The 25,136-nt window shown below is 57.8% G+C and overlaps 1 protein-coding gene across 2 annotated transcripts in view; it reads right to left on the minus strand.

The window, feature by feature from the left end:
• The window catches only part of TSNARE1 (t-SNARE domain containing 1), a 395,042-nt gene that overhangs the window by 272,722 nt on the left and 97,184 nt on the right, over nt 1-25,136 (minus strand). The gene's annotated exons all lie outside the window — the stretch shown is intronic.

Consider the following 25,136-nt stretch of genomic DNA (forward strand, 5'->3'; position numbering starts at 1 on the left):
CCACTCCTCCCTCTGCCTCCGGCCTGGCTCTCCTGGCTCTGCCCATCTGCCCGCTGACCCGGGGCTCTGGGAGGCGGGTGGTGGACCCCAGGGGGAGATTTCCATGCGTGAGACCCTAGGGAGCCACACGACCTTCAGGGAGCCTCCCGGCACCCCCGGCAGGCGTGCTTACAGGCTGGGGCAGGACAGGCAGCGCTGCCCAAAGTCACCAGACCCCAGGTGACCAGGCCCCCTTTGGCAGGCTCAGCACAGAGCAGCCATCTAAGCCGCCTTCACGAGCACAGCCCAACGACGGCACCGCTGACCGCCCAGGCCGCGTCGACCGTGTGCAGACCCCGCCCCACAGACCTCAGGGTCACACAGACCCAAGCTGGGACCCGGCACCACAGTCCCTCCCTGTGACCTTGGGCGGCCGCCTAGCCTTCTTGGCCGCGTTCCCCTGGCAGTTCCAAGCCCAGAAGGCTCGCCCCTCTACACTGCCCCCTTCTGGGTAAGTCCCTTCATCTCTCTCCATGTCCGTTTTCTCATCTGGAAAATGGGGACACACCAACACCTCCTTCATGGGGCCGTGGTGAGGATTAAGCGAGGTCCTCTGGGGTAAACTCCTACTGAGCGCTCGATGAATGCAAAATACACGTATGGAGCACAGCCCTCTCCTGCCCCGCCCGGATGACACACTCGGGTCCTAACACTGCAGCCCCTGGGGAGGGGGAGCGGGCAGCTCAAGAGGGGGTTCTGTCCCTCCCTCCTGACCTCACACACGTGCACACACACGCAGACACATACATGCCGATGCACACAGACACACGCACACACACAGCTGCAGACGCACACATGCACGGAGAAGCCTGGAGGTGAAGATCCCACCACTTGCTTCCCAAGTGGAAATCGATGGCTCTGGGTCGATATTTCACGGCTTTCAGAAAACATTAAAAACCTGATTTGCTCTGAGCCTCTACTGAGCCTCTTACATTTTTGTGCCCGTGAAAAAGGTTTCATTGACTGCTGCCCAGATACTGTAACGTTCTATTTGCTGAGGCCCAGCCTTGTGACTCGAGCAGGGAGCCACCGAGGACAGGCCCCCCTTGCCCTGGGGCCCCTGCTCCCTCCCCCAACCCCTCCCCATGTCCTGAACCAGGGCCGGGGACCCAGAGAGCTCACGTCCCACACAGACACACAGACAGGTCCACGGTGAATGGAAAGAGGTCCTGAGGGTGCAGATGCTGCGATCGTGGGCGTCCAGGAGGACAGAGGAGTGGGGAGGCTCCGCAGATTCCAAGGACTCACCTCCTTCTACAGGTTCCACCAGCTCCTTCCCTGTAGGAGCCGCGGCCGAGACCCGGGCAATCCTGCTGCTGGCCAGCTGCACCAGTGTACAGGTGACCCGGCTCCCCTGCGGCCTGGCCCCACTGCCTCACATCCCTGAGGAATGGCAGCCGGGGACACGGCAGTACCCTGGGCAGTGCTGGGCACTCAGAGTCACCATAACTTCTTCTTTCTGACGTCAGGAACCGAGTCCCCGAAAGCCGAGCCTGACCCCAAACCTTCATCTACAGGATCTGCACAAAGCGGCCAGGCCTGGTGGTGCTTCTGGGGACAGCTGCCCTTTCCTAAATGGAAACGGGGTCCCATAGAGAGGTCAGGAGTGGAGGCCAGGAGCTGGGCTTAATCAGGATGGGCACGCCGGCTTCCGCTCTGTTCTCCCAGATGCTCACCAGGGCTGAGGAAGCCCAACCCTGACCACAGACTCGGTCTGCACCTTGGTCACAGGCTGAGCCCTGGCCCTGGTCACACTCTGAGCCCCGACCCTGGTCACACTCTGAGCCCTGGCCCTGGTCACAGGCTGAGCCCCGACCCTGGTCACACTCTGAGCCCCGACCCTGGTCCCACTCTCAGCCCTGGCCCTGGTCACACTCTGAGCCCCGACCCTGGTCACACTCTGAGCCCCGACCCTGGTCACACTCTGAGCCCTGACCCTGGTCCCACTCTGAGCCCTGACCCTGGTCACACTCTCAGCCCTGATCCTGGTCACACTCTGAGCCCTGGCCCTGGTCACACTCTCAGCCCTGATCCTGGTCACACTCTGAGCCCTGGCCCTGGTCACACTCTGAGCCCTGACCCTGGTCCCACTCTCAGCCCTGATCCTGGTCACACTCTGAGCCCTGGCCCTGGTCCCACTCTCAGCCCTGGCCCTGGTCCCAGGTGAGCCTTCATGCTGGCTGTCCACTGAGTGCAGGGACTCCGGGTAAGCGAGGCTGCTGGGCGCCATCCTTCCTCGCTCTGCTGAGCTCCCTGTACTGACCCGCCCCTCAGGCCCCTGTGAGCACCAGGCAGAAGTGGGCTTGCAAACCTCGGCAGCTGGGAAGAGCTGAGCCCGGGGGGGTCACGGCCCTGAGAGCCGGGCAGGGGTGCTGGGGCGTGGCCCGGATAGTGCGGGTGGGGATGTGAGGTGGGGCTGCATCTCCCCTCGGAGCTGCAGAAACAGGCACGTGCGAGGCTGTAGGCGCAGGGAGCCTAAGCCCCCCCCTCAGGGGCCGCTTTTCTCTGCAGAAATAACCCCCCCTGCATGTGAATAGAGCCTTTTCCTTCCTCAAAGCGCTGCTTATATTTAGCCATTTTCCGCCTTTGTCCTCAGAGCAACTCGGCAGCAGGGAGAGAGGCAGACGCCGCAGCCCCATTGCGCTGTGGAAACCGGGCCCAGAGCCGGTGGGCCTCCAGGTCCCACAGGAGCCCCTGCCTCCTGGCCCAGTGGGTAGTCAGTGGTCACAGAGAGCCCTGGGGGTGTCCAGACGGGATCTCTTCCAGCTTGGCGGACACTCCAGAGATGAGATGTCCCTGTGTGGGCTCAGGGCTCCCCTGGTCCCACGGCACCCAGAGACACCCACAGACCCCCACCCAGACAGCCTGGGGCCTGGCTGTAGGAGCAGGAACTCCTGGCTTGTCCTGCCGGGCTCTGAGCTGCTAGGAGCCGGGGACCCCTCCTGCCCTCTGTACCCGCTTAGCTCACTCATTGGGCTAAAGCGCACCTGCCTTGGAGACCTGGCCGGAGGAGCCGGGGGACATGTCACTGCTCCTGGGCCCTGGCTGGGGGCCGCCTGGGCTCGGGGTAAGACAACAGTCAATCCCGCACAGGACAGCCACGGAACCTCACCCAGACACCAGGCATCACAGCAGGAACACCCACGTCCTACCCGCCGTCCTGCCCACTCCCACCACCCAAGCAGCTCCAAGCACCAGGAGTTCTCCTTGCAGGGCCGAGACTTTAGCAGCAGAACCTCCGTGTGTCCTGCTTAATGTTCGTGTCCAGAAGTCCTGCAGCAGAGGGTGGACGGGCTGACCAGGGTCACGTAGGGGCCACGTAACGTCTGGGTCACGCGTCGCACGTCTTTGGGGAGATCCAAGACCTTCTGAATCCAGGGCCGCAGGGATCCTGCCCATCTTAGGAGGTGGGGAGGACCCATCAAGGTCACGGATGGGCAATGCCCACTCACAGTAGGCTGACGGTAAATGGGAGTCTCCCTTCCCCAGGCCCCACCTCCTGAAGCTCAGCGCAGACCGGAAGTTGGCTCCTTGGCCTCTTGGCGGCGCCCCAGCCCCACCTTGGGGACAGTGTCATCTAATCAGAAGCAGCCCAGCGAGGACGAGACTCTGGACAGCATGGCAGCCAGGGCTCGCTACCCCGGCTTTGCATCTCAGCCTCACCAGGGCGGCTCCTTTCATGACAGGGGCCCTTCTAGGAGAAGTCTGACACGTGTGGCATGTCCTCTGCGAGGGCTGCCGACTGCAGTGACTTCCGTGGGGCTGCTGCAGCGCCTCGCCTTCTGCCCCCCACCCCAGAGGCTGTCACAGGCTACGGCGGGGATCACGGGGGACGGGGACAGGGTACACCCGAGGGTAGCCACGGAGCTCAGTGGCTTGCCTGCTCCTCCCCAAGACCCTGGCCTGGCCCCTGCAATGCCCCAGAGCTGGGCCCAGGCGCTGCACACCCGGACGCCCCAGAGCTGGGCCCAGGCACTGCACACCCGGACGCCCCAGAGCTGGGCCCAGGCGGTGCACACCTGGATCCCCAGAGGAGGCACACTGGGCAAGATGAAGGCCAGCGCCCCAAGGCACCTGACCCTCCTCTGCCCCCTCCCTGAAGCCGGAAGTGTCCTTCTAAAGGGCCAGTGCACGAGCAGGTGGCCTGGGCATGGAAGCCAGCCTCCCAGATGCCCACGGTCAGCCCCCTGGACTCACTTAGGGGCCCATCGCAGCAAGTGGCACTGACCCTGTTTGAGCAGCAGAACGAGGGTGGCGTCTGCCGGGCTCTCCAGAAGCCCTCACTCTGGCGGAAGCTTAGAACAAGAGCCTCCAGCCCCTGTTGGGCCCTCAGATGATGCAGCCCGGCCGACATCCGTCTGCACTTCCAGAGAGACCCTGAGCGGAACCGCCCAGCTGAGCCACCGCCCAATTCCTGACCCACATAAACTGTGACAGTACACGTCTGCTGCTGCTTTAGGCCCTGAATTTTAAGCTAATTGGTTACACGCAGCAGGTAACACAGACACCCACTCAACACGCTGCGGGGCTCTGGCGGTCCATCAAGGCACCACACGTGTTCTGTCCCAGACCAGCTGCTCCAGGTCCTGCCCGGAGCCCAAGCCCTGGAGGACCCCCACCCCATCCCGTCCAGGTCTCAGCACCCCCTCTTCCCCAGGAGCCCGTGAAGCTCCCTGACAACTCTCCCCACGAGGGGCTGCTCCCTGCCACCTCCCCGGGCTCCCGGCACAGGCCCGCTGCACGACCCGACACGCTCTGCTCACGACTGCCCCAGGGGCCTTGCCAGCCGCGACCTTCTGGAGGTCAGTGCCTGCACAGAGGGGAGCTGCAGGAGCGCCTCTGCCGCAAGGCTGTGAGTCCCAGGAGCACAGGGCTCCCCTCTGCCTTGCTCACCAGTGGTCACCAGGGCCCAGCCTGTACCTGACATAGAGGAGGATGAATGGATGGATAAGTGCACGGGTGGATGGATGGACGGATGGACGGACAGATGGATCAAAAATGGGTGGATGGGTGGATGGATGGATAAATGGACTTATCAAGGATGGGAGGATGGGTAAGAGGAGGACAGATGGACGGTGTGGGGGCAGGAGGGGCACTTACCACAGTGGCATCACTTTCGGGTGGAGGTGGCGATGATGAGGACAATGACCAGGACAGTGACTCCAGCCAGCAGGATGTAGCACCTGATCTTGGGTCTCTGCAGCTGGGGGAGAGAGAGAGGTTGCTGTCGTGTCTTGTCCCCACCCAGCGCCTCCCATCCTAGGGGACAGTGGGCCTCTGACTTGCAAGGGGCTCTGCCCTGATCTCGCACATATTCATTCAAGATCTGCTCCGGACCGGCCCTGGAGCCAGGACCACAGGGAAGGAGGCAGGAGAGCCAGTGGGATTCCCGCAGCTCCAGAGGCAGCCGGGCCGGGGGTCGGCTCCTGGTTTGCTGTCCTCGAGCCAGGATCTTGGCCACATCCCTGCTTGGGACCTTGGATTCTTCTGGAAGCATAGGGTGATGCATGGACTCCACAGGGACACTTGAAACTTAACGAAGATGATGCGTGCGAAGTGCAGAGCCTGGGGTCTGGCAAGTACCAGACGTGACGTCCTCACCAGACACTCTCCTTATCCTGTATACCGTTATGGTTACTATAAAGGTAACAACTTCTGGGCCACCAGAAGGCCTCAGGGATGGGAAGACACACAGATCTGGGCTGGGAAACTCATCAGGGAGGGTTGAGAGGCTTCAGAAGAAAGTGCTGCCTCATCTAGGTCCTGGGTGGAGGGGGCGTGACTCCCCAGACCGGCCAGGAGGTAGGAGGTAAGGGACCGAGGGAGAGCCTGGAGAAAAGCGAGAGCTTAAAATGATCTGGTAGGTCACCAAGTGTCCGTGGGATGGGGAAGGGGAAGGGAGATGGGCAGGCCCTCAGATCACAGAGAGGTTTGGGCAGCACCCCTGAGAGAGCACAGTGAGGAACTGTAAGCAGGGGAGTGACATGTTCTAGAGAGTTAGTGAAGAGGCCACTTAGGAAGAAAATAGGAGGCTGGGTAGGAAAGCGGAGGAGAAACAGGAAGGCTGACCCCTGGAAGGACAGGGACCTAGTGCAGAAACGGGAGACCAGAGGGGACAGAGGCAAGACCGGGAGGGGAATCCTCAGAAGCTGGCTGTGACGGGATATTGGAGAGAAGGGAAATAGGTCAAGAATGAGTCCCCAGGGGCTTCCCTGGTGGCGCAGGGGTTGAGAGTCCGCCTGCCGATGCAGGGGACACGGGTTCATGCCCCGGGTCCGGGAAGATCCCACATGCCGCGGAGCGGCTGGGCCCGTGAGCCATGGCCACTGAGCCTGTGCGTCCGGAGCCTGTGCTCCGCAACGGGAGAGGCCACAGCAGTGAGAGGCCCGCTTACCGCAAAAAAAAAAAAAAAAAAAAAAAAAAGAATGAGTCCCCAGGCAGCTCATCTGAGTCATTAGGTGGAAGTTGAGGCTGGTCATTCTTTCATCCGTTCATTATTCCACTCACTCATTCACCCACCTACTCGCCAGTCCACACACCCATCCATCCCTCCATCCATCCATTCGCCCTTCTTCCACCCGCTTTCTCAAGGGGCTCTAGGCTCTAGAGTGAGGGGTGACAGTGGGGCATCTACTCAGCTGTGGGGAAGGGAAGAGACCAGCAGGGACAGGGCAGTGGGCGGTAGTTCCTGGAGTAGGCGGAACTGAACTCTGGTTGGGGGGCCAGTGTCCTCCCGAAACAATGAGTTTTGGGGTGAGGATTGAGTCTAGGGCGGTGTCTCAGATCTGCCGGGCATTGGATGGATGGCTGGCCCCCATCTCAGCTGCCTTGGTGTCTCTCCATTTTGGGAGGGACCCACACACCAGCCTGAAGACCAGCCATCATCAGAACGGCCCTGCCTCCTAGGCCTGGGAACAAGTATTGTCACTGTGTTCTGGGCCAGGATGCTGGTCTCAGAGAGGTTACGCGACCTGCTCCAGTCTTCACAGGTGGTGTGGGGCAGATCTGAGCTTCAGGCCTCTCTGCCCCTCTTCCCAGCTACTGTCACAAGTCACACTGCTGCCCAGACATGCCAGCTGGGAGGGGCTGGGAGGGACCAGAGTGAATCAGACACAGCCCTCAGGGAGCGCACAGCTTGGGGTGGGCAGGAGGCCGGAAACCCACAGCCCTCCTGGCAGGGAGAGGGCCCAGAGGGAAAGGTGCCCCGAGCCAGGGGCCCTGCAGGACCCTGGACAGCTCCCATGCCCACAGTCCCCGTGCAGCAGGACAGCCACCCCTTCCCGAAACCTTGTGACGAGCCCCACGTCCCACTCGGGTTGCGTGCACTCATACCCTCGCCCAGCACTGGCGGGTGGGTCCTGTCGACGCGCGTCTGCAGATGAGGGGGTGGCTCAGACAGCCTCCAGCTCGGGAACTGCAATCAGGATTCGAACCCGGCGCCCGGCTGCAGAGCCTGTGCGTAACACTCCACACCCCTCACAGAAGGGCCGATGCAGTCCAGCAAGGTGTGCCCTGAGGGTACTCAGCCCCCCCAGCACACCCAGGCCCCCAACGAAGACCGACGAGGACACGTGCGGGAATCTGGGTGCCCGTGAGGAACACAGCCGCGGGGGTCAGGCAGGGCAGGCTTCAAACCCCGTCCTCGTGTCACAGCCTGACCACGTGACCTGGGGTACATCCCTGGCCTCTCAGCCTCCGGGTGGTCTCACCAGGGTCACTGTCCCGGCTCTCCCATCGGTGCGGCGCAGGCAGAGCCCTGTGGCATGGCCGGCACTGGCCGAGCGCTCCCCAGCTGCCGGGGGGGGAGGGAGGAGGGGGCGGGCCTGTGCCCACCCAGCCCGGCCCAGATCAACCTTCCGGGGGCCCTCAAGTTGGCCTCACGCTGGACAGCGGCCGAGCGCCTGCTCGGGCGTGATCTGCACCAGGCCTGTCCCTCCCTGGTCCCCCCTCGTCCATCCTCCACACCCCACCCCACCCCCGCCGGGATGAGCAGAGGAGGCGAAGGGAGGCAGGGAAGCACAGCAGCAGCCAGGGGACCCAGCTGGGCGGAGCGTGACCCCAAGAGAAGCAGGAGAGGTCACCTGCGGGGAAGCGGGAGGCGCGTGACGTCCCAGGGCCCTCTGAGCCCACACCCAGCCTCCACCAAGCCCAGCCCCTTCCCGTCCCTTCTCTTCCCCCCAGCAAACCACATGGGGCCTCTCCACCAACTTCAAGCGGAAGAGGCGGGTGGGTGGTGACAGGCGGGCCCAGGGGCCACCAGATGCTTGGGCGAGGACATACGGCAGAGGCAGAAGCAGGCTTTGATGCTGTGCTCTGCTCCACAGCCCCCGGGTCCCCTCCCGACACAGGGCAGAGGCCCCCAGCCTCCGCTCAGCCCCCACGCCTGCAGCCTCGCCCACCGGTAGGGAGCTCCCGTGCCGAGGATCCAGCTCCTGCGGGGCTGGGCTGCCCAGAGCTGCGGGCCTCATCCCAACTGAGTGCCAGCAGCAGGGTGGGGGGTAGGCAGCAGCCCAGGTCCCTCAGCCGGAGGCCGCACCTCGCCCCCCCAGGCGCAACCACTGAGACGGGAGCCCCTCCCCGAGCTCTGGGGAGCAGGCAGCTGCCCTGGACACCACCTCGACTGACGGGTTGACCTTTCCAGCTCCCGATTAAAGGGTATTGACCACATCCATGGCCCTCCAGGAAAGCGTAGAAGAGACTTCCGACGGGGGCAGGATGAGTTGTCCTGTTCATATGCTGCGCTTGATAAGGGAGAGGGTCTGGAAAGGCCCTCAAGGCGCTAGAGTGGGCACGGCTCATTTGCATGGCGCTTGGGCCATTTATAAAGGCAGGAGGGTCTCCAAGCTGGTGGGGGGTGCCCTCGTCCACATCAAGCTCTCATGACCCCAACTGGGCTCCACCCTGGCCCCCTGCTGTGGAGGACACCAGGCCACAGACCTGGGATGTCATTGTTACAGGCTGAACTGTGTTCCCCAAAAAGACGTGCTGACGTCTTAAACCCAGGACCTCAGAATGGGACCTTATTTGGAGATGGGGCCTTTACAGAGGCCATCAAGTTAAAGAGAGGTCATCTGACCGGCATCCCTGTAAGAAGGGGAAATTTGCACACAGCTTCACAGGGAGAACACTGTGTGAACACGCGCATGGCTGTCTACAAGCCCAGGAGGGGCAGAGTCTTCCTCACAGCCGCAGAAGCAGCCAGCGTGTCTTGGCTACTCTAAACAGTGCTGCAATGAACATAGGGGTGCACGTATCATCTCGAACCACGTTTTACTCCAGAAATATGCCCAGGAGTGGGACTGCAAGATCATATGGTAGCCCTATTTTTAGTTTTTTTAAGGAACCTCCATGCTGTTCTCCATAGTGGCTGTATCTATTCACATTCCCACCTACAGTGCACAAGGGTTCCCTTTTCTCCACACCCTCTCCAGCATCTATTGTTTGTAGATTTTTTGATGATGGTCACTCTGACCGGTGGGAGGTGCTACCTCATCGTAGTTTTGATTGGCATTTCTCTAATGATTAGTGATGTTGAGCATTTTTCATGTGCGTCTTGGCCAACTGTATGTCTTCTTTGGAGAAATGTCTATTTAGGTCTTCTGCCCATTTTTTGATTGGGTTGTTTGTTTTTTGATATTGAGTCGCATGAGCTGTTTGTAAATTTTGGCGTTTAATCCCTTGTCGGTTACATCATTCGCAAATATTTTCTCCCATTCTGAGGGTTGCCTTTTCGTCTTGTTTATGGTTTCCTTTGCTGTGCAAAAGCTTTTGAGTTTAATTAGGTCCCATTTGTTTATATTTGTTTTTATTTCTATTACTCTAGGAGACGGATGGAAAAAGATATTGCTTTGATTTATGTCAAAGAGTGTTCTGCCTATGTTTTCCTCTGTTTACAAAAGCCAAGACATGGAAGCAACCTAAATGCCCATTGACAGATGAATGGATAAAGAAGATGTCTTATATATATACAATGGGATATTACTCAGCCACTAAGAAGAATGAAATAATGCCATTTGCAGCAACATGGAAATTATCTGGAAATTATCATACTAAGTGAAGTAAGTCAGAAGAGAAAGACAACATCATATGATATCACTTATATATGGAATCTTAAAAAAATGGGGCTTCCCTGGTGGCTCACTGGTTAAGAATCTGCCTGCCAATGCAGGAGACATGGGTTCGAGCCCTGGTCCGGGAAGATCCCACATGCCACGGAGCAACTAAGCCCGTGCGCCACAACTACTAAGCCTGCGCTCTGGAGCCCGGGAGCCACAACTACTGAGCCCACGTGCCACAACTACAAAAGCCCCCATGCCTAGAGTCCATGCTCCGCAACAAGAGAAGCCACCGCAATGAGAAGCCCGCACACCACAACGAAGAGTAGCCCCCGCTCACTGCAACTAGAGAAAGCCCGCATGCAGCAACGAAGACCCAATGCAGACAAAAATAAATAAATAATTTTTAAAAAAATAGTAAAAAATTTTAAAAAGATACAAACTTATTTACAAAACAGAAACAGACTCACAGATGTAGAGAAGGAACTTCTAGTTACAAGGGGGAAGGGTGGAGGGGAGGGATAGATTGGGAGTTTAGGATTGACATGTATGCACTGCTATATTTAAAATAGATAAGCAACAAGGACGTACTGTATAGCACAGGGAACTCTGCTCAATATTCTGTAATAACCTAAATGGGAAAAGAATTTGAAAAAGAATAGATACATGTACATGTATAACTGCATCACTGCTGTACACTTGAAATTAACACAACATTGTTCTTCAACTATACTCCAATATAAAATAAAAATTAAAAAAAGAAGTCAAAAAAAAAGGCAGCCAGCCGTGCCGACACCTTGATCCTGGACTTCTGGCCTCCAGAACCGTGAGACAACAAATGTCCACCATTTCAGCCACCCAGTCTGTGGTGTCGGTTACAGCAGCCTGAGCTGACTAACAGACCAGGCTCTGGTCCATCTCCTCCGCTGACCCTGGGGAGCAGCGATGCCCCTGGGTGCCAGGGGCCTTCTGACAAAGAGCTCGTGGGTCCAGCGGAGTCTCGGGCCTCGTCCAGGCCAGCCCTGGGCGCCCCCACAACAGCACAGCTGCTACTCACCTCAGCCCTGCTCATCCACTGCCCTCGCTGCCCTGGGTGCCCTCGGACCCTGCTTCTGACCTCCCAGGAACTGGGTGCAGGACGCGAGGGCCCAGAGACCAGTAAGGCTGAGGGTCCATCAAGGCCGTCACGTCCTACAGTGGAGGAGGTGGCCTCACCAAGGACGCTGTCAGGGCTGCGGACGCCTCCGGAGGTGGTGAGCACCTGCGCTGGGCGTGTCCGGGCAGCAAGGACCACAGGTCACGTCTGGGAGCAATGCTGGTGGGTGGCCCAGAGTCTCCCAGCCCTCTGTCCAGGTCCTGTCCCCACAGGACCATCACGAGGGCCCCAGGGAACAGGCTCCACGCAGAGGCTCCCAAGACACAAAGCAGCCCCGCCCTGGTGGCTGCCCGCCTCAATCCCCGTGGAGAGGTGCTGGGTCCTACACACTGACCACCACCCTCAGGACAGCCCTGCGAGGGGCCCGAGCACACCCATTTCAGAGGTGCGAACACTGAGGCTTGGGAAGTGCAGCTCGCCCACAGCCCCTCAGTAGGGGTGTGGGGACAACGCTGCTCAGAGACCCCACAGAGGGAAAGGGCGGAAGAGGACCCCAGGGGGACAGGGCGGGTGAAGCCAGTAGGGGGACCTCAGCCCTGCCTCCCCACCCAGGAGGGGCTCTCCCGCCTGCCTCCCGCCTCACTCCCCACACTCCGGGTGCCCGGCTGTCAGCCATCAGCTGATTAATCACTCTTACACGGCAGCCCCACGCTGAAGGAGGCTGATGGGGGCGGGCGGTGGGGAGCCAATTAACCTGAATTACGCTCTTGACTGGGGCCCAATTAGTGTCAGCTGCATGGGGTCAGAAGCAGTCCTGGTGCAGTAATTGTTGAATTAATTCCCTGGCTGGGAAGAGCTGCACCTTCCCAGCCCCAGCACAGGATGCCGGCTGGCTTCCCGCCACTTCAGTGAGGCTGCGGCCTCCCCCTGGCCTGGCCTGGCTTGGCCTGGCCCACTCCCGCTGTGAGAAGAGGTGGCTATGTGATGGTTTGGGAAGGGGGCTTGCTCGGCACGTCCCAGCCCTGCAGGGCCTTCCCACATGTCCCTCCCTCTGCCTCTGCAGCTCTTGACTCAGAGAACTCCTCCTCACTCTTTAAAACCCAACTCCAGCATCACTGCCTCCAGGATGGCCTCCCAGGTGCTCCCTGGCTGCAACGGGAGCTGTCTCTGGGGTCCCTGGCCCTGCTTCCCTCTGCACCAAACTTGCCTCCTTCCCTCTACACCTGTTGAAGGTGACCATGACCCTCAGGAGGATTGCTGCCCCGAGCTCAGCAGGACTCAGTGGAAGCAAGTTGCCCAAGAGGAGCAAAGCAGCCGCCCCGGCCATGGGGTCCAGGGAGGGGCTCTACACACACGGTCCTCAGGCCTCCACAGGCTCGTGCCCGCAGTGAGGAAGGGTGGACGCCGGCAGGTCAGTCCAATGCGCTCACCCACGTGCTGTCCTCTGCCTGTTCCCCCGTCCCCTAGAATGAGGGCCCAGCGTGTGCACCCCAGCAAAGACAGCAAGTGCGAGGCACAGGAGCTGGAGGTTGTTGGAGGTGATCCTGGCTGAGCAGGGCAAGGAGGTGACCCCCGGGGCCTGCAGGGGCCCGGCCACAGTGAGAAGCAAGACGCTGGCTCCCAGAACACTGGACAAGCAGGGCGTCTGAGGCAGCGGAGGGCAGGAGGACGCCGGCTTAAAGTGCTGACACCCGCCCCCAGGCTTCTCCCCGGCCCCGGGGACAAGGGCTGTTCTCTGGAGGAATTCTCTGAGACCCTGGGCTCTGGGACTCCAGGCCCAGTGAGGGGAGCAGAAGCTGGGGGTCAGAGCAGGGCTCGGGGTAGAGTCAGCAGCGCCGGCCCTGAGCCCCGCAGGGAGAGCTTTCTCCAAAGACCCAGCCGGCCCAGGGAAGCCGCGACCCCAGTAAAGTTCACGATGGCTCGCACTTCTCGAAGCCCCTTCCAGCCAGCATGTTAGCGCCCCAGCCCTAAGTACACGCAGACATCAGGGACCCCAGATAGTTGCAGGGTACCCATTGCAAAGGACAGAAAACAAAACAAACACAGAAACTCAAAGACAGAGTCGGTGCAGGTCACAGAAGGGAACTTCCGACAAGTAACACAGTCCTGGGAGAGCAAAGGAAGCAGTGGTAGCAGAGTCCCCCGGGACAGGCCCCAGGGGAGGGGCCCGGGGGGTGGGTGTGAGAGGCCCCTCCAGGCCCGCCCCCTACACCCGCCTGCTGCACCTGCACCCCAAGATGGCGCCAGTGGAGTGGCCGAAGGAGAGGCCCCAGCCCCACAGCCCTGCACTGGGGATGGGCCTGGTGGGAGCGGGGTGCGGAGGCCCCGGAGCAGCTCTGGGGTGGGACGTGCAGGCCCAGCGCTCCGCCCCTCCCTGCCCCCTCTGGCCCCACTGGTCGCCCGGCCTGGACTGCCCCCGCCAACTGCTCTTGGACTCCTCAGCCACAGCAAAGTCGTGGCCACGGCAGGCAGGGCAGGAAGTGACCTAGTGACGACCATGGCTGCACAGTGCACGCTGCACGGGCCCACGCGTCCCCCAGACACACCAGAGGGGAAGCAACTCACCCATACCCGTGGCAGGACCTCAGCCTGTCCTGGCAGCCCCCCTCCCCGCCCCCTCTTCTACGCATCCCCCCCCTCCCCCGCCCAGAGACTGGCCTGCGCCTGGCTCCTCTGTCACACCAGCCACTCTGAGCTGCTTCGGGCAGTCACCTCCCCTCTCTGAGCCCCAGTTTCCTCATGTGACAACGGGGGACAATGACACCCCTCCCCATGGGTTCTCTGAAGGTGGATGCCCCTCCTGGACCCGGCACGGCTCATTTCTCTGTCCCTTCAGCCTCCAGTTCGAGGGCAGCCCTGTCACAGGCGTCCCAGGCCAGCAGGGCCCGCATACAGTAGGTGCTCACGGAAGCGCGAGCCTCTTCCGGGGCCCAGGGCTGCAGGCCGGAGGCCCAACGTGTGCTGAGCCATCAGGCCAGCCCTCTGGCAACTTCTGGACTCGCTGTGCCGTGACGAGTGGGCCAGATGGGCTCGGGCCCTGGAGTCCCCTGCCTCCAGCAGATAGGGGCTCTGTTGGGGAGGACGGAGGGAGGGGCGGGGTGGGAGGGGTGAGGGCATTTGAGCATCAGGTGCCAGCTTGGGACTCAGTGGGACCAACACCCACTCTACTCCCTCCCCCGCCCCGGCTGCCACCACCTGCAGGGACCCTGGGGCTGGTCCCCGAGGCCCTGGGGAGCAGGAAGCCAGAGAGGGGCGATGACTCACCCAGGGGCTCCCAGCGAGGGGCACTCCTGGGGCCACGTGGTCTCTGTTGTCCTGTCTCGACCCCTCTCCCCACCAGCCCCTTCCCTCTGACCCTTGGGCGCCCTCGTCCCCTCCTCAGAAGCCATTGGGCTTTCACCCCCTTCCCCAGAAGCCGCTTCTCAAACAAATGTATTCAGAATACATGACATTTCAGAAACATCTATTTGTATATATTTAGACTCCATTTCAAAAGAATTATTCAAAATCGGAGCCATTTGGATGGATGGGTGTGGAACGGATTGTTTCTTAAGTGTTAGCATCAAAAATACCATGTTTTCTAAGTGGATTACAAATGCTGTAATTATTGAAATGGGCACATTCAGCTGGGGGAAAATTTCAGAATTATGACTTGATTTAGGGATTCTGTGCCCTAAGACAGGGCCTCGGGGCACGCACCCCGAGGCTGGAGCCCGAGGGCGGCTGAGAGCTCTGGGCTCGTCTGCTGCTCCATTGGGAAGCTGAGGCCCCCTAGGCCAAGCAGGTCCTGCACGGGCCGCAGGCCTGTCCCTCCAGGGCCTGAACTGTCCTTGTCCACTCTCCAGCTGGCTCAAGTCCTGACCAGAAGGCTGGGTCCAGTACCCCCGGGGCCGGAGCCCCACCCCATGCCCGCCCCGCTCCTTGATCGGGACAGGCGAGCTGGTCTGCCCTCCCCTCCCCGACCATGACTTCCAGTTGCAGGGCGTGGCTGGGCCAGGCCTGGCAGCCCACCCTGGGCAGTGTTGCCGGTGGGGACAGAGGAGGGCCGGGAGCCGGACCCCAGGCACCGGCTGTAAAATGGGCCAGGTGACCGACCTCGGGGGTGCCCAGGGGCACAGCACCTGCCACATGCCAGACCCAGAGCAGGCTCCCTACTGGTCAGCAGCTCAAACAGAAGGTCGCTGGTGAGTCAAGCCCAGCCTGTGTCCTCCTGCCGGTGGAGGCCACGCTGCCGGTCAGCTCTGCTGAGACGCAAAGGCGGCTGAACCAAGCCAGCGGTCGGGGCCGGGCTCTTCCTGCCACATTGGTGGGGCGGATCCACTGGTGGGACCTCCTCCAGGTTCAAGGGCACTCAGTAACAGCTAGAAGGCCCCACGTAGGCTCCCCGGCCCAGCAGTGCCACCGGGGGCTACACAGGAAGTGATGGGCACTCACAGCCACACGGTCCCCGCAGCGAGTGTGAACCGGAGATGCTCCTGAGGCCGCCCCCAGTCAGGCGCTGGGCCGGCAGTCGGGGCACAGCCAACAGCAGAGCCTCCTGGGCCCGGGGAGGCCCGAGGAGTGAAAGGCGAGGGTGGCCTCCCCACCAGCAGCTCCCATCTGTGTAATACGTGTGCACACGCGTGTGTGTGATGATCCGATGGCTGGAAGCATCATAACTGCGATGTTGTCAGCAGTGTTCCCCTTGGAGGTGGGGTTATGGGGAACTTCCTGTTTGAGTTTTGGTTTTGTGTTTTGGCTGCAATGAGCTTCTGTAACAAAGTTCCTGCTCCTCCAGCCGTCCCCCCACCCCACCCACCGGGAGGCCCACAGGAGAGGCAGGAGGAGGAACCTGTGGGGCGGCAGCATCCAGGCTGAAACTCATGCCCCAAAGAGGTCACAGCCCCCGGCCCTCAGCCCTGACCCCCATTCCCTCGTTTCTGCACTGAGCCTCCCCTGGGCACCTTCCCTGTGCCAGATGGCCTGGACACATCAGGCACGAGCAATCCCACCAGATTACCTCTCCCCAGTCTCCGAGCACAGTCCAGGCAGGAGGGCAGTACGTGCCAAGGCCCTGAGGCAGGGGACACTTGGTGTCCCTGGACCGAGGGGGCAGCACTGGCGTGGGCTGAGCGGGGTAGTGGCCTCCACACGCACTATCACTCCACCTGGGTGCTCGTCTCCAGATATCACACGACCCAGCCCACCTCCCGCAGGTCTCTGCCCATTTGTCACCCTGTCAGCTGTCCCTTGCTGACCATCCTATCTAAGAGGGCACCTCCTGCTCTACGCACTGCCAGCCCTCCCCGACTCATCTCTCTGCTGGTTCTCCCAGGGGCCGAGCTGGATGTCTCCTTCACTCCTGGTCGTGTCTGCTTCCCGTCACGGCAGCGTCAGCTCCATCAGGGCAGGGTCTTTGTCACTATCGTTCCCTGAGCCCTGGGAACAGCGGTTGGCACATGGTAGGGGCTTGTATTTTTGCGGGCTGCGTTGGTGACCAGTACCACACAGGCCTCACACAAGTTGCTTCATCTAAAAGGGCCCGGCACGAGGGCGGCTCCCTGAGAACGGGCAGGTCTCCGGTCTCTGCCACCCCGCGCTAGGTGGGCAACCTGGCCCCTCTGAGCCTCAGTTTTCTCATCTACAAAACGCGATAATGAACAGGTCTCGTGGAATCAAAGGAGGTGACGCAATGGTCCCTGGTGACTTCATGCTGTGGACATGCACGCTTTCATGCTTGTTAATGAACAGCCCCCAGACTCTAGGGGATCACCCTGGGTATGGCTGCTCCCGGGGTGAAAGCCCAGGGACCCCCGCGGTGTACGCCGGGCAGGGGCAAGACGCTCTGCACCCTGGGGGGTCAGACGCTTCTCTCGGGCGGCGCGCGTGATGAGGCTGCACTCGTGCTCGTCCGTGCTGGGCTGCAGCCTCCACACCTGCCCCTGGCAGCTTTTCAACACATCCTACTTAGAGCGAGTGTCAGAGCGGGGTTGGAGGGCGGCCTGTTAGAGACAAACCTCTGTTTGCTTCTCCCCGTCCCTCCCATCCTGCCCCACGTGCCTGGGCCTCCAAGGTTCTCACTGAGGGCAGCGGCGTGCCTGCCCCGTCCAAGGAAGCCCATCTATTTTACCTAATGACGTGATTACGCCCCACCTCCGCCAGCGATTTCTCCAGGAGAAGGAGCCTCTTTGTCTCTTTCAGGCACCAGGACTCTGGCCTCTGGTACCCCCACCCCTTCCCAGCTGCATGGGACAGGCACAGGCTCCCCAGACCCTGGGGCCCTCTATGCACGGCTTCCCCGGGCCCCCAGGTCACCCCCCGTCACCACCACGCCAGGCAATTCCATCCCCTCTGCCCCCGCTCCTTCCGCCACCACCAGCCGAGCGCCCGCACTGGGTGAGGACCCGTGGACCCCAGCCAGCGGCTCGCCACCGTCCAGCGCCCAAGCAGGTACTGAGAGGCAGAGGACGGAGAGAGGGTCTCCCGCTCCCGCTCTGCCCGTGTGCTGCCCCCGCACGTCTGCCAGTTCCTCCCAGGACCCCCTTTCCCCGCTCCACCCCAGCCTGCAACAGAACCCTCCCCTGTCAGCAGTGCCCAGAGGCTGCCACGCCCCCCGCCCCTGTCCCCAGAAGCATGCCCTGCATGGCTGGTCCCTGTCCAGTCCCTGTGACAAGTGTGAATTCTCAGAAACCCCACAGCCAGACCCTGCCCTTGGGACTCCCTGTCCCTGCGAACCCAAAGATGTGAGCCGAGGGAGAGATGCGCAGGGCAGGCTGTGAACATGCAGCCCCTAGCACCTCCTCCAGGGAGGTCCCCAGGGTTCTACTCTCCTGTGTGGGCACAGGTCTGCTGGTGGAGAGACCCTGAATGTGAACCCAACCGTACCACTGCCTAGCTCAGTGACCTTGGCCGGTCCTCGAACACTGAGCCTGTCTCCTCTTCCCAAATGGGATTGAGCACGGCCACTGCCCAGGCTGCTGGGAGGATTAAGAGATCTCGGGAGTGCTGAGCCCAGAGCCTGGGGCTGAACAACCAGGAAATGAGAAGCATTTGTCTCAGTGAGACGCCTCCTCCCTGGCCTTCTCCTCCTCAACATCATCATCAACATCACAGACAAGGGACCACAATCTACCCCCGCCCCAGACAAGGAGAGGAGCAGGGAAACAGAGGGGTCACCCCCCTCCCCCGGGCCCACCATGTCAGGCAGTGCTGACCGTGAGACCCCACCCCCAGCCTGCTCTTGACAGTTAGAGGCACACTCTTTGGGAGTCTTTCCTTTGGGTTCAGGCAAAAAGGACCCACCTTGGGAACACCGAAGTCTGTGGGGAGGTGTCCCCATGGGAGGGACAGGGATGCATCTGATTCCCCTAGGCAGAGCGTCACCCCTTCTCCCCACCTCCCAGGAGGAGGCCCTGCAGCTTCCACAGCTGTTTTCAGCCCCCGATTCCTGGCCTGGGCACTTGCCAGCTTGCCCTGGGTGGGTCCTGGAGGAATCAGTGTCCAGTGCAGGTCACATCCTCCAGACCCAAGCTCAGCGAGGAAGCTCGCGGTGCTGGGCTGACCTGGCGCTCCTGGGACCCCTCCCACTGCAGGACCCTGGAAGGGGTACTCTTTGAGTCCCATCTGAGGGGGTGGTCTCCCAGGAACTCCCTCCTTCAGAAAGCAACCCCAGAGCGTTGGGCAGGAGAATCAGGAAGCAGGGCTGAGATGTCAGCAGCCGGCAGGGTGGACCACCCAGGGGCCACGCTGCCAACCTCCTGCAGAAAGGGAGGCCAGGATCCACAGACGTGGTTACAACACCGTAGCGGCCCTGGCGGCTGGAAGAGCAGAAATAAACGCTCTCTGGATGAGAAGTCCCCCAGTTCCAACTCAGTGAAGCCACAGACTCGTAATCTAACATCATCAAACCAGGAGGAAGTCAGGCGGGTCAAGAAATAGATTAGACACAACCAGAGACTGTAAGCACTGAGGGAGACACAAGGATAAAACGTCTAAAGAATGGAAGATACGGTCATCAAGAGGCACAAGGGACTATTAAGAATGAACAGAAGATCTGAAAAAGATATAAACTTCTAGAAATGAAAAACACAATTTTTTTTTTTGCGGTACGTGGGCCTCTCACTGCTGTGGCCTCTCCTGTTGCAGAGCCCAGGCTCCGGACGTGCAGGCTCAGCGGCCGTGGCTCACGGGCCCAGCCGCTCCGCGGCATGTGGGATCTTCCCAGACCGGGGCATGAATGCGTGTCCCCTGCATTGGCAGGCGGACTCTCAACCACTGCGCCACCAGGGAAGCCCCTGAAAAACACGATTTTTGAAGTGAAAGACTTAGTTGACTAGTTAAGCAGAAGATGTGACCCAGCTGTAAACTTAGAGGCATACCCGAGTGAATCAGCCATTATCCCACAAGACAGACAGGGACTGAAAACACAAAAGAGACGGTAAAAGCGATGGGACAGAAGGCGGGGTTTCTCATATACGTCCAGGCAGTGTTCCAGAACGGCAGGGAATGTGGGAGGCAAGAGGACAGGCACTATGTAAGGGGTGACAGCTGCACTTTTCTAGGACTTATACACACAGGCATCCACTGATCCAAAAGCACACAGAGCAGAAGAAAAACAAACCCACATCTGGACAGACCTTGGGAAACCGCAGAACTGTAAATACAGAAACAAGATTTTCCACTGGCTGGGGAGAAAAGACAGATCCCGATAAAACTAAGGCAGGCGGACGAACAGCAGACTCCTCGGCAGCAACGATGGAAGCCGGGTGGCACTGGAGGGAAATCTCACTCACACCAGAAATCTGGACCGAGCAACACCTCATGTGAAAGACAACATGGGCAAAACGGCATTAAAGACAAACAGAACCCGTCCATGTGATCACCAAGAGACCTGTCCCCAAGGGTGACATCCAGAAAGGAGGAAGAGCCCAGAAGATCTGAGATAAAGGAATGACTGGTGACCAAGGACATGACACCGCTGAGTCGTAATCAGCACGGGCTGCAAAAATCACACCATCCCAGGCGTGAGGTCCTTAAAAAACGGAGAACTAAGGATGGGGGTGAGAACAGCACGTGAGCTGAAGGCAGTGACCTGAGCTCAAGTGCTAAGAGGCCCACGTGTCCGTCAGGAAGGGAGAGAGGGTGACGATGTCTGCCTTTAGACTCTGTGGCAAAATTTCAAGGGAAACAAATGAAAGGTTGAAATAAAGTGTATGAAAAATTGAACTTTTAAAAACAATGGATTAAAGAGACACGACTAAACCCGTTTAGATTAGAATCCTGGACGTCAAAGAACGTTGCTGGAATAATCAGTGACACCTGAATGGGATCTGTGATTCAAGAGAGTATTTGATGAGCGTTAATTTGCTGGTTTGCTGGTTCCACAGGAGAGCGTCCTGGCCCTCGGTAATTACATGCTGAGGTATTAAGGAGTGACGGGCATCGTGGCCGTTAAGGGATTCTCAGGACAAAGAACTGCCAATGACTGGGGAGTACGGCTAAAGGATACAGGAACTCTGGGTCCTGGCTCTGCAACTTTTATGTAAATTTGAACTCTTTTTCAAAACAAAAAGTTTAAAACTCTAGTACTAAAAAGTAAAGCAGCTTTCAAAAATAAAGATAAGTATAAATCAGAAAGTAAGATGAGATAAACAAGAGCTAATATATCAACAATGGCTAAAGCTCAGCCAGGGAAAGAACGAGAGCATCACAATGGATTTTCAAATCCAGCTCAATGCTGGAGACATTTCAAAAGCATAAAGGCACAGAAATATCGAAAATGAAAGAATAGGAAAATATATAGTGAAAGCATTAATCAAAAGAAAGCTGGAATAGACCCATTGAGAGCAGACAAAATGGGTTTTAAGATACAAAGCACCAGGACTTCCCTGGTGGCACAGTGGTTAAGAATCCACCTGCCAATGCAGGGGACGCGGGTTCGATCCCTGGCCCAGGAAGATCCCACATGCCGCAGAGCAACTCAGCCCATGAGCCACAACTACTGAGCCTGCGCTCTAGAGCCCGTGAGCCACAACTACTGAAGCCTGTGCGCCTAGAGCCCGTGCTCCCCAACAAGAGAAGCCACCGCAAGGAGAAGCCCACGCAGCGCAACAAAGAGTAGCTAGCCCCTGCTCGCCGCAACTAGAGAAAGCCCGTGCACAGCAACGAAGACCCAACGCAGCCAAAAATAAATAAATAAGATAAAAAGCACCATGGGGGATAGAAAAGGTCACTTCATAATACTAAGAGTTTCAATTTACCGAGATTATACACCCATTCTACACTCTTATGCAACCTAGAAAAAAGAGGCACAGAACATATAAAGCAAACATTTCTAGAGCTACAGGGAGAAATTCCCACATCGAGCAAATGTGGTACAAGATTTCAACAGATTTCTCAATTTATGATAGGTCAGGCAGACCACAAAAGCTAAAGACAGAGAAAATCTGCATCACCAAGTTAACAAGCTTCGCTTAGTGGACACTGGTAGAACTTTCCATGCCTGCGTATTGAAGGAATGCACATTCTTCTCAAGCACATTCTCAAGTACGGAATATTTACAGAACTGGAAAGTTCTAAGCCATAAAGCAAGTCTTAGCAAGTCTCACATAAAAGAAATCCTCTAAACAAAATGCGACTGTTAGAAGGTAACAAAAAAGAGTAAATTTTAAATCCCCATGCATTTAGAAATTTTACATTCATTTCTAAATAACTCATGGGTCAAAGAAAAAATCATAATAGACGTAATATTTTAAATTAAATGATCATGGACATATGATATATCACACGTTGCAGGGGCGTAGTAAGCGTGGCCCTTTAAGGGAGATTTATAGACTCGAAATGCTGATGTTGGAAAAAGAGAAAGGCTGAAATTTCATGGGCTGAGCATCCAGCTTTAGACATTCGGAGGAGGAAGAACTACCGTACGACTCAGAGACAGAAGGCGAGGAGATGACGAAAAGTAGAAAGCAGTCGAAAATCGAAACCAGCACAAAATAGAACAACAAAGCCAAAGACACTAATTAAAATGACAAACCTCTGGAAAGACTGATCAAGGCAAAAAGGAACTGGACAGATAAAGTAGGAATGGAAAAGGTACAGACCTCAGATGAATGGGACACTGTGCAGTAATAAACAAGATTATTAGCACCCAGAGCCGCCACATCTGAAAACCTAGACAAGTGGATAGATTCCTAAAAACAGGTGACTTACCAGAACAGAATCTAGGATAAAAAAGAACCTGGGGCTTCCCTGGCGGCGCAGTGGTTGAGAGTCCACCTGCCGATGCAGGGGACGCGGGTTCGTGCCCCGGTCTGGGAAGATCCCACATGCCGCGGAGCGGCTGGGCCCGTGAGCCATGGCCGCTGAGCCTGCGCGTCCGGAGCCTGTGCTCCGCAACGGGAGAGGCCACAACAGTGAGAGGCCCGCGTGCTGCATAAAAAAAAAAAAAAAAGGACCTGAATGATTTGTGTGTGCTATGAGAACTTATAATATAGAACAGAGGATGTGAGAGAATACATCCCTAACTCATTCTATGAGGCTGATATAAACTTGTTATCGAAATCAGACAAGATCAGGAAAGTAAGGAAATGTAGAGGCCAATAGAAGCAAAAATCCTAAATAAAATAGTACCTTCAGTGAAGGTTCTTCAAATTAGAACCTTCAGTGAAAGTGAATCATCATCATTATTTACTATTACTATTTACTCTGGCACGAGTGTGAGAAAAGCTACACATGCCATGCACCACATTAACAGATTAAAAGAAAAAAAACAAATAATCGTCTTAACAGATGTATATATATACAATGTAACTGAACACCTATCCAATACTTTTTTAAAAAAAGTCTTATCAAGCTCCTAGCAAATTTCCTTCACCTGACAAAGAGTACAATAAATCTAAAATAAACATTCTTAATGGGGTAAGGTTGGAAGCATTTCTTTTAAAATTAGGAGCCAAACAAGGATGCCCACGGTCCCTCCTTCTAAGTCAGGACTCACCAGGGCTCCCTGCCCACACAGTGATCAGGAAAGCAAAATTACAGGCATAGGTATAGGGATAGAAGAAATAAAGCTGTTACGATCAGTAATAACAGGATTATCTTTAAAGGAAACCTAACAGAATTCTTAGGCAAAGTATGAGAAATAATGAGACCTTAACATCTGGCTGAACATAGACTCAGTTCACAGAAATCACACGTATTTCTATATACCGGCACCATGCTCGTACACGTACTGTTTATAGAAACAAATAAACAAATACATGTTTAGGACTACATCTTTAAAAATGTATGAGATATATATGGAGACAATCGTTTAAAATGTATTTTAAAACACTTTAAAAGACATAAATATAATAGAGAGATACATTGTGTTCACAGATAGGAAGTCCCAATATCACAAGGATATCAATTCTTACCCACTTGAGCCATAGATTCAATGCAATTCCAATAAAAAATGCTAACAGGGCTGTTTATGGAACCTGACGAGGTGATTCTAAAATACATACGGGAGAGCAAAGGGCCAGGGAGACCCAAGCTGCTGCTAGAAGTAATAAGGGTGGGGCCCACCTGCCAGACAGCGTCATTAGCACAAAGGCGGAGTGATGAACACAGGGAAGAAATGTGTGGGGAGACGGCTTGGCAGGAAGAGGAGGGACCATGCGTGGAAGCTGCCGTGGGACAGGGAGCAGGGCGGTGGACGAGGGGGGTCTTCAGACACGGTGAGGGGGACTGAACACCCGAGCAGGAATGTAAGAGGCAAAGCCAGGAGTCTGTAGAAGAAGACAAATGAGAACATCTCCCGGACTTGGGATGGGGGCGCCTACAGTGTGCAGGGACCCCCGGAGCTGTCGGGAGACCCCACGTTGGGGGCGGGCAGTGACGCTGGCAGCAGGACCAGACGCCCAGAGCAGCGGCGTCCAGGCTAGAACACCCGCGCATGTGTGTGTACCTTCCACAAATCACCAAGGAGGTAAAACAAACAATCCAAGTGTTTAAATGGGCAAAAGGCGTGAAGACCTTTCACAGCAAAGAAAACATAAATGTAAACGTGTGAAAAATTCCAACCGCATTAGTGATCAGGGAAATGCAAATAAGGACCACAATTACATCCTTATTTTACTCCCACCAGACCGGCCAAGATCAGGGAATCTGACGATATCACATACCGGACGGGCAGAGCCCACAAATCACTGTGGGGAGTGTGACGATCGACACCCCCTTTGGAAGACAACTTAGTCTCATCAGGTCAGGTTGAACCGTCCATGTGCCCCACTCCCAGGTCTCAACCCAGAGAAACCCTTCCCTGCCAGGAGCGGACTCGGGGCACACGCTCTCCCTGCCCCTCCCCTCCCCCTCCCCAGCCGCGTCCCAAAGTCCCGGCTTCAGTCGAGGGAGGCAGCCCGACCAGACCCCCAACCTAGGGTCAGGCAGGCGGGGTTTCAGTCAAGCGTAACTGGGAAGGCCCCGTAGCCATGCTGAGCCCTGGGTCTATCTTCCACATGGGGACAGGGCGACCCCGGCTCACCGAAGATCGCAAGTGAGCTGACAGCTGCACACGACGAGGCCGGTGACCTTGAACCCAAAGCGCGTGGTTCACGCTCTTCTTGCCAGGCGTTTCTGCTGATGTGTGGCAGGTCCCGCTGCACGCCAGCATGCCCTGGGTGCCTGGGCACAGAACGAGCCAGGAGGTCACAAAGGCTGCTGCCCAACGTGGCCGCAAAGCCCACGTGTGCCTGAGAGCACCCCACCCATGCAGCTCTCCTCCTTGACAAGCAGGGGCGCTAGTCCTGGCCTAAGGCACCCACAAAGCCCGAGCCTGGGTGGCCAGGGGCAGAGGCGGGAGACAGGCACCCCCAGAGGCCCGGGACCCCACCCAGACCAGAGGCGGAGGCTGAGACCTAACAGGGGTCAGGAGAGGGCTTCAGAGGGTGAGGATGCAGGGGTGCAACAGGGACGGAAGCTCCCCA

Source organism: Orcinus orca, chromosome 17, assembly GCF_937001465.1.
Source record: "Orcinus orca chromosome 17, mOrcOrc1.1, whole genome shotgun sequence".
Classification (NCBI taxonomy): Eukaryota; Metazoa; Chordata; class Mammalia; order Artiodactyla; family Delphinidae; genus Orcinus; species Orcinus orca.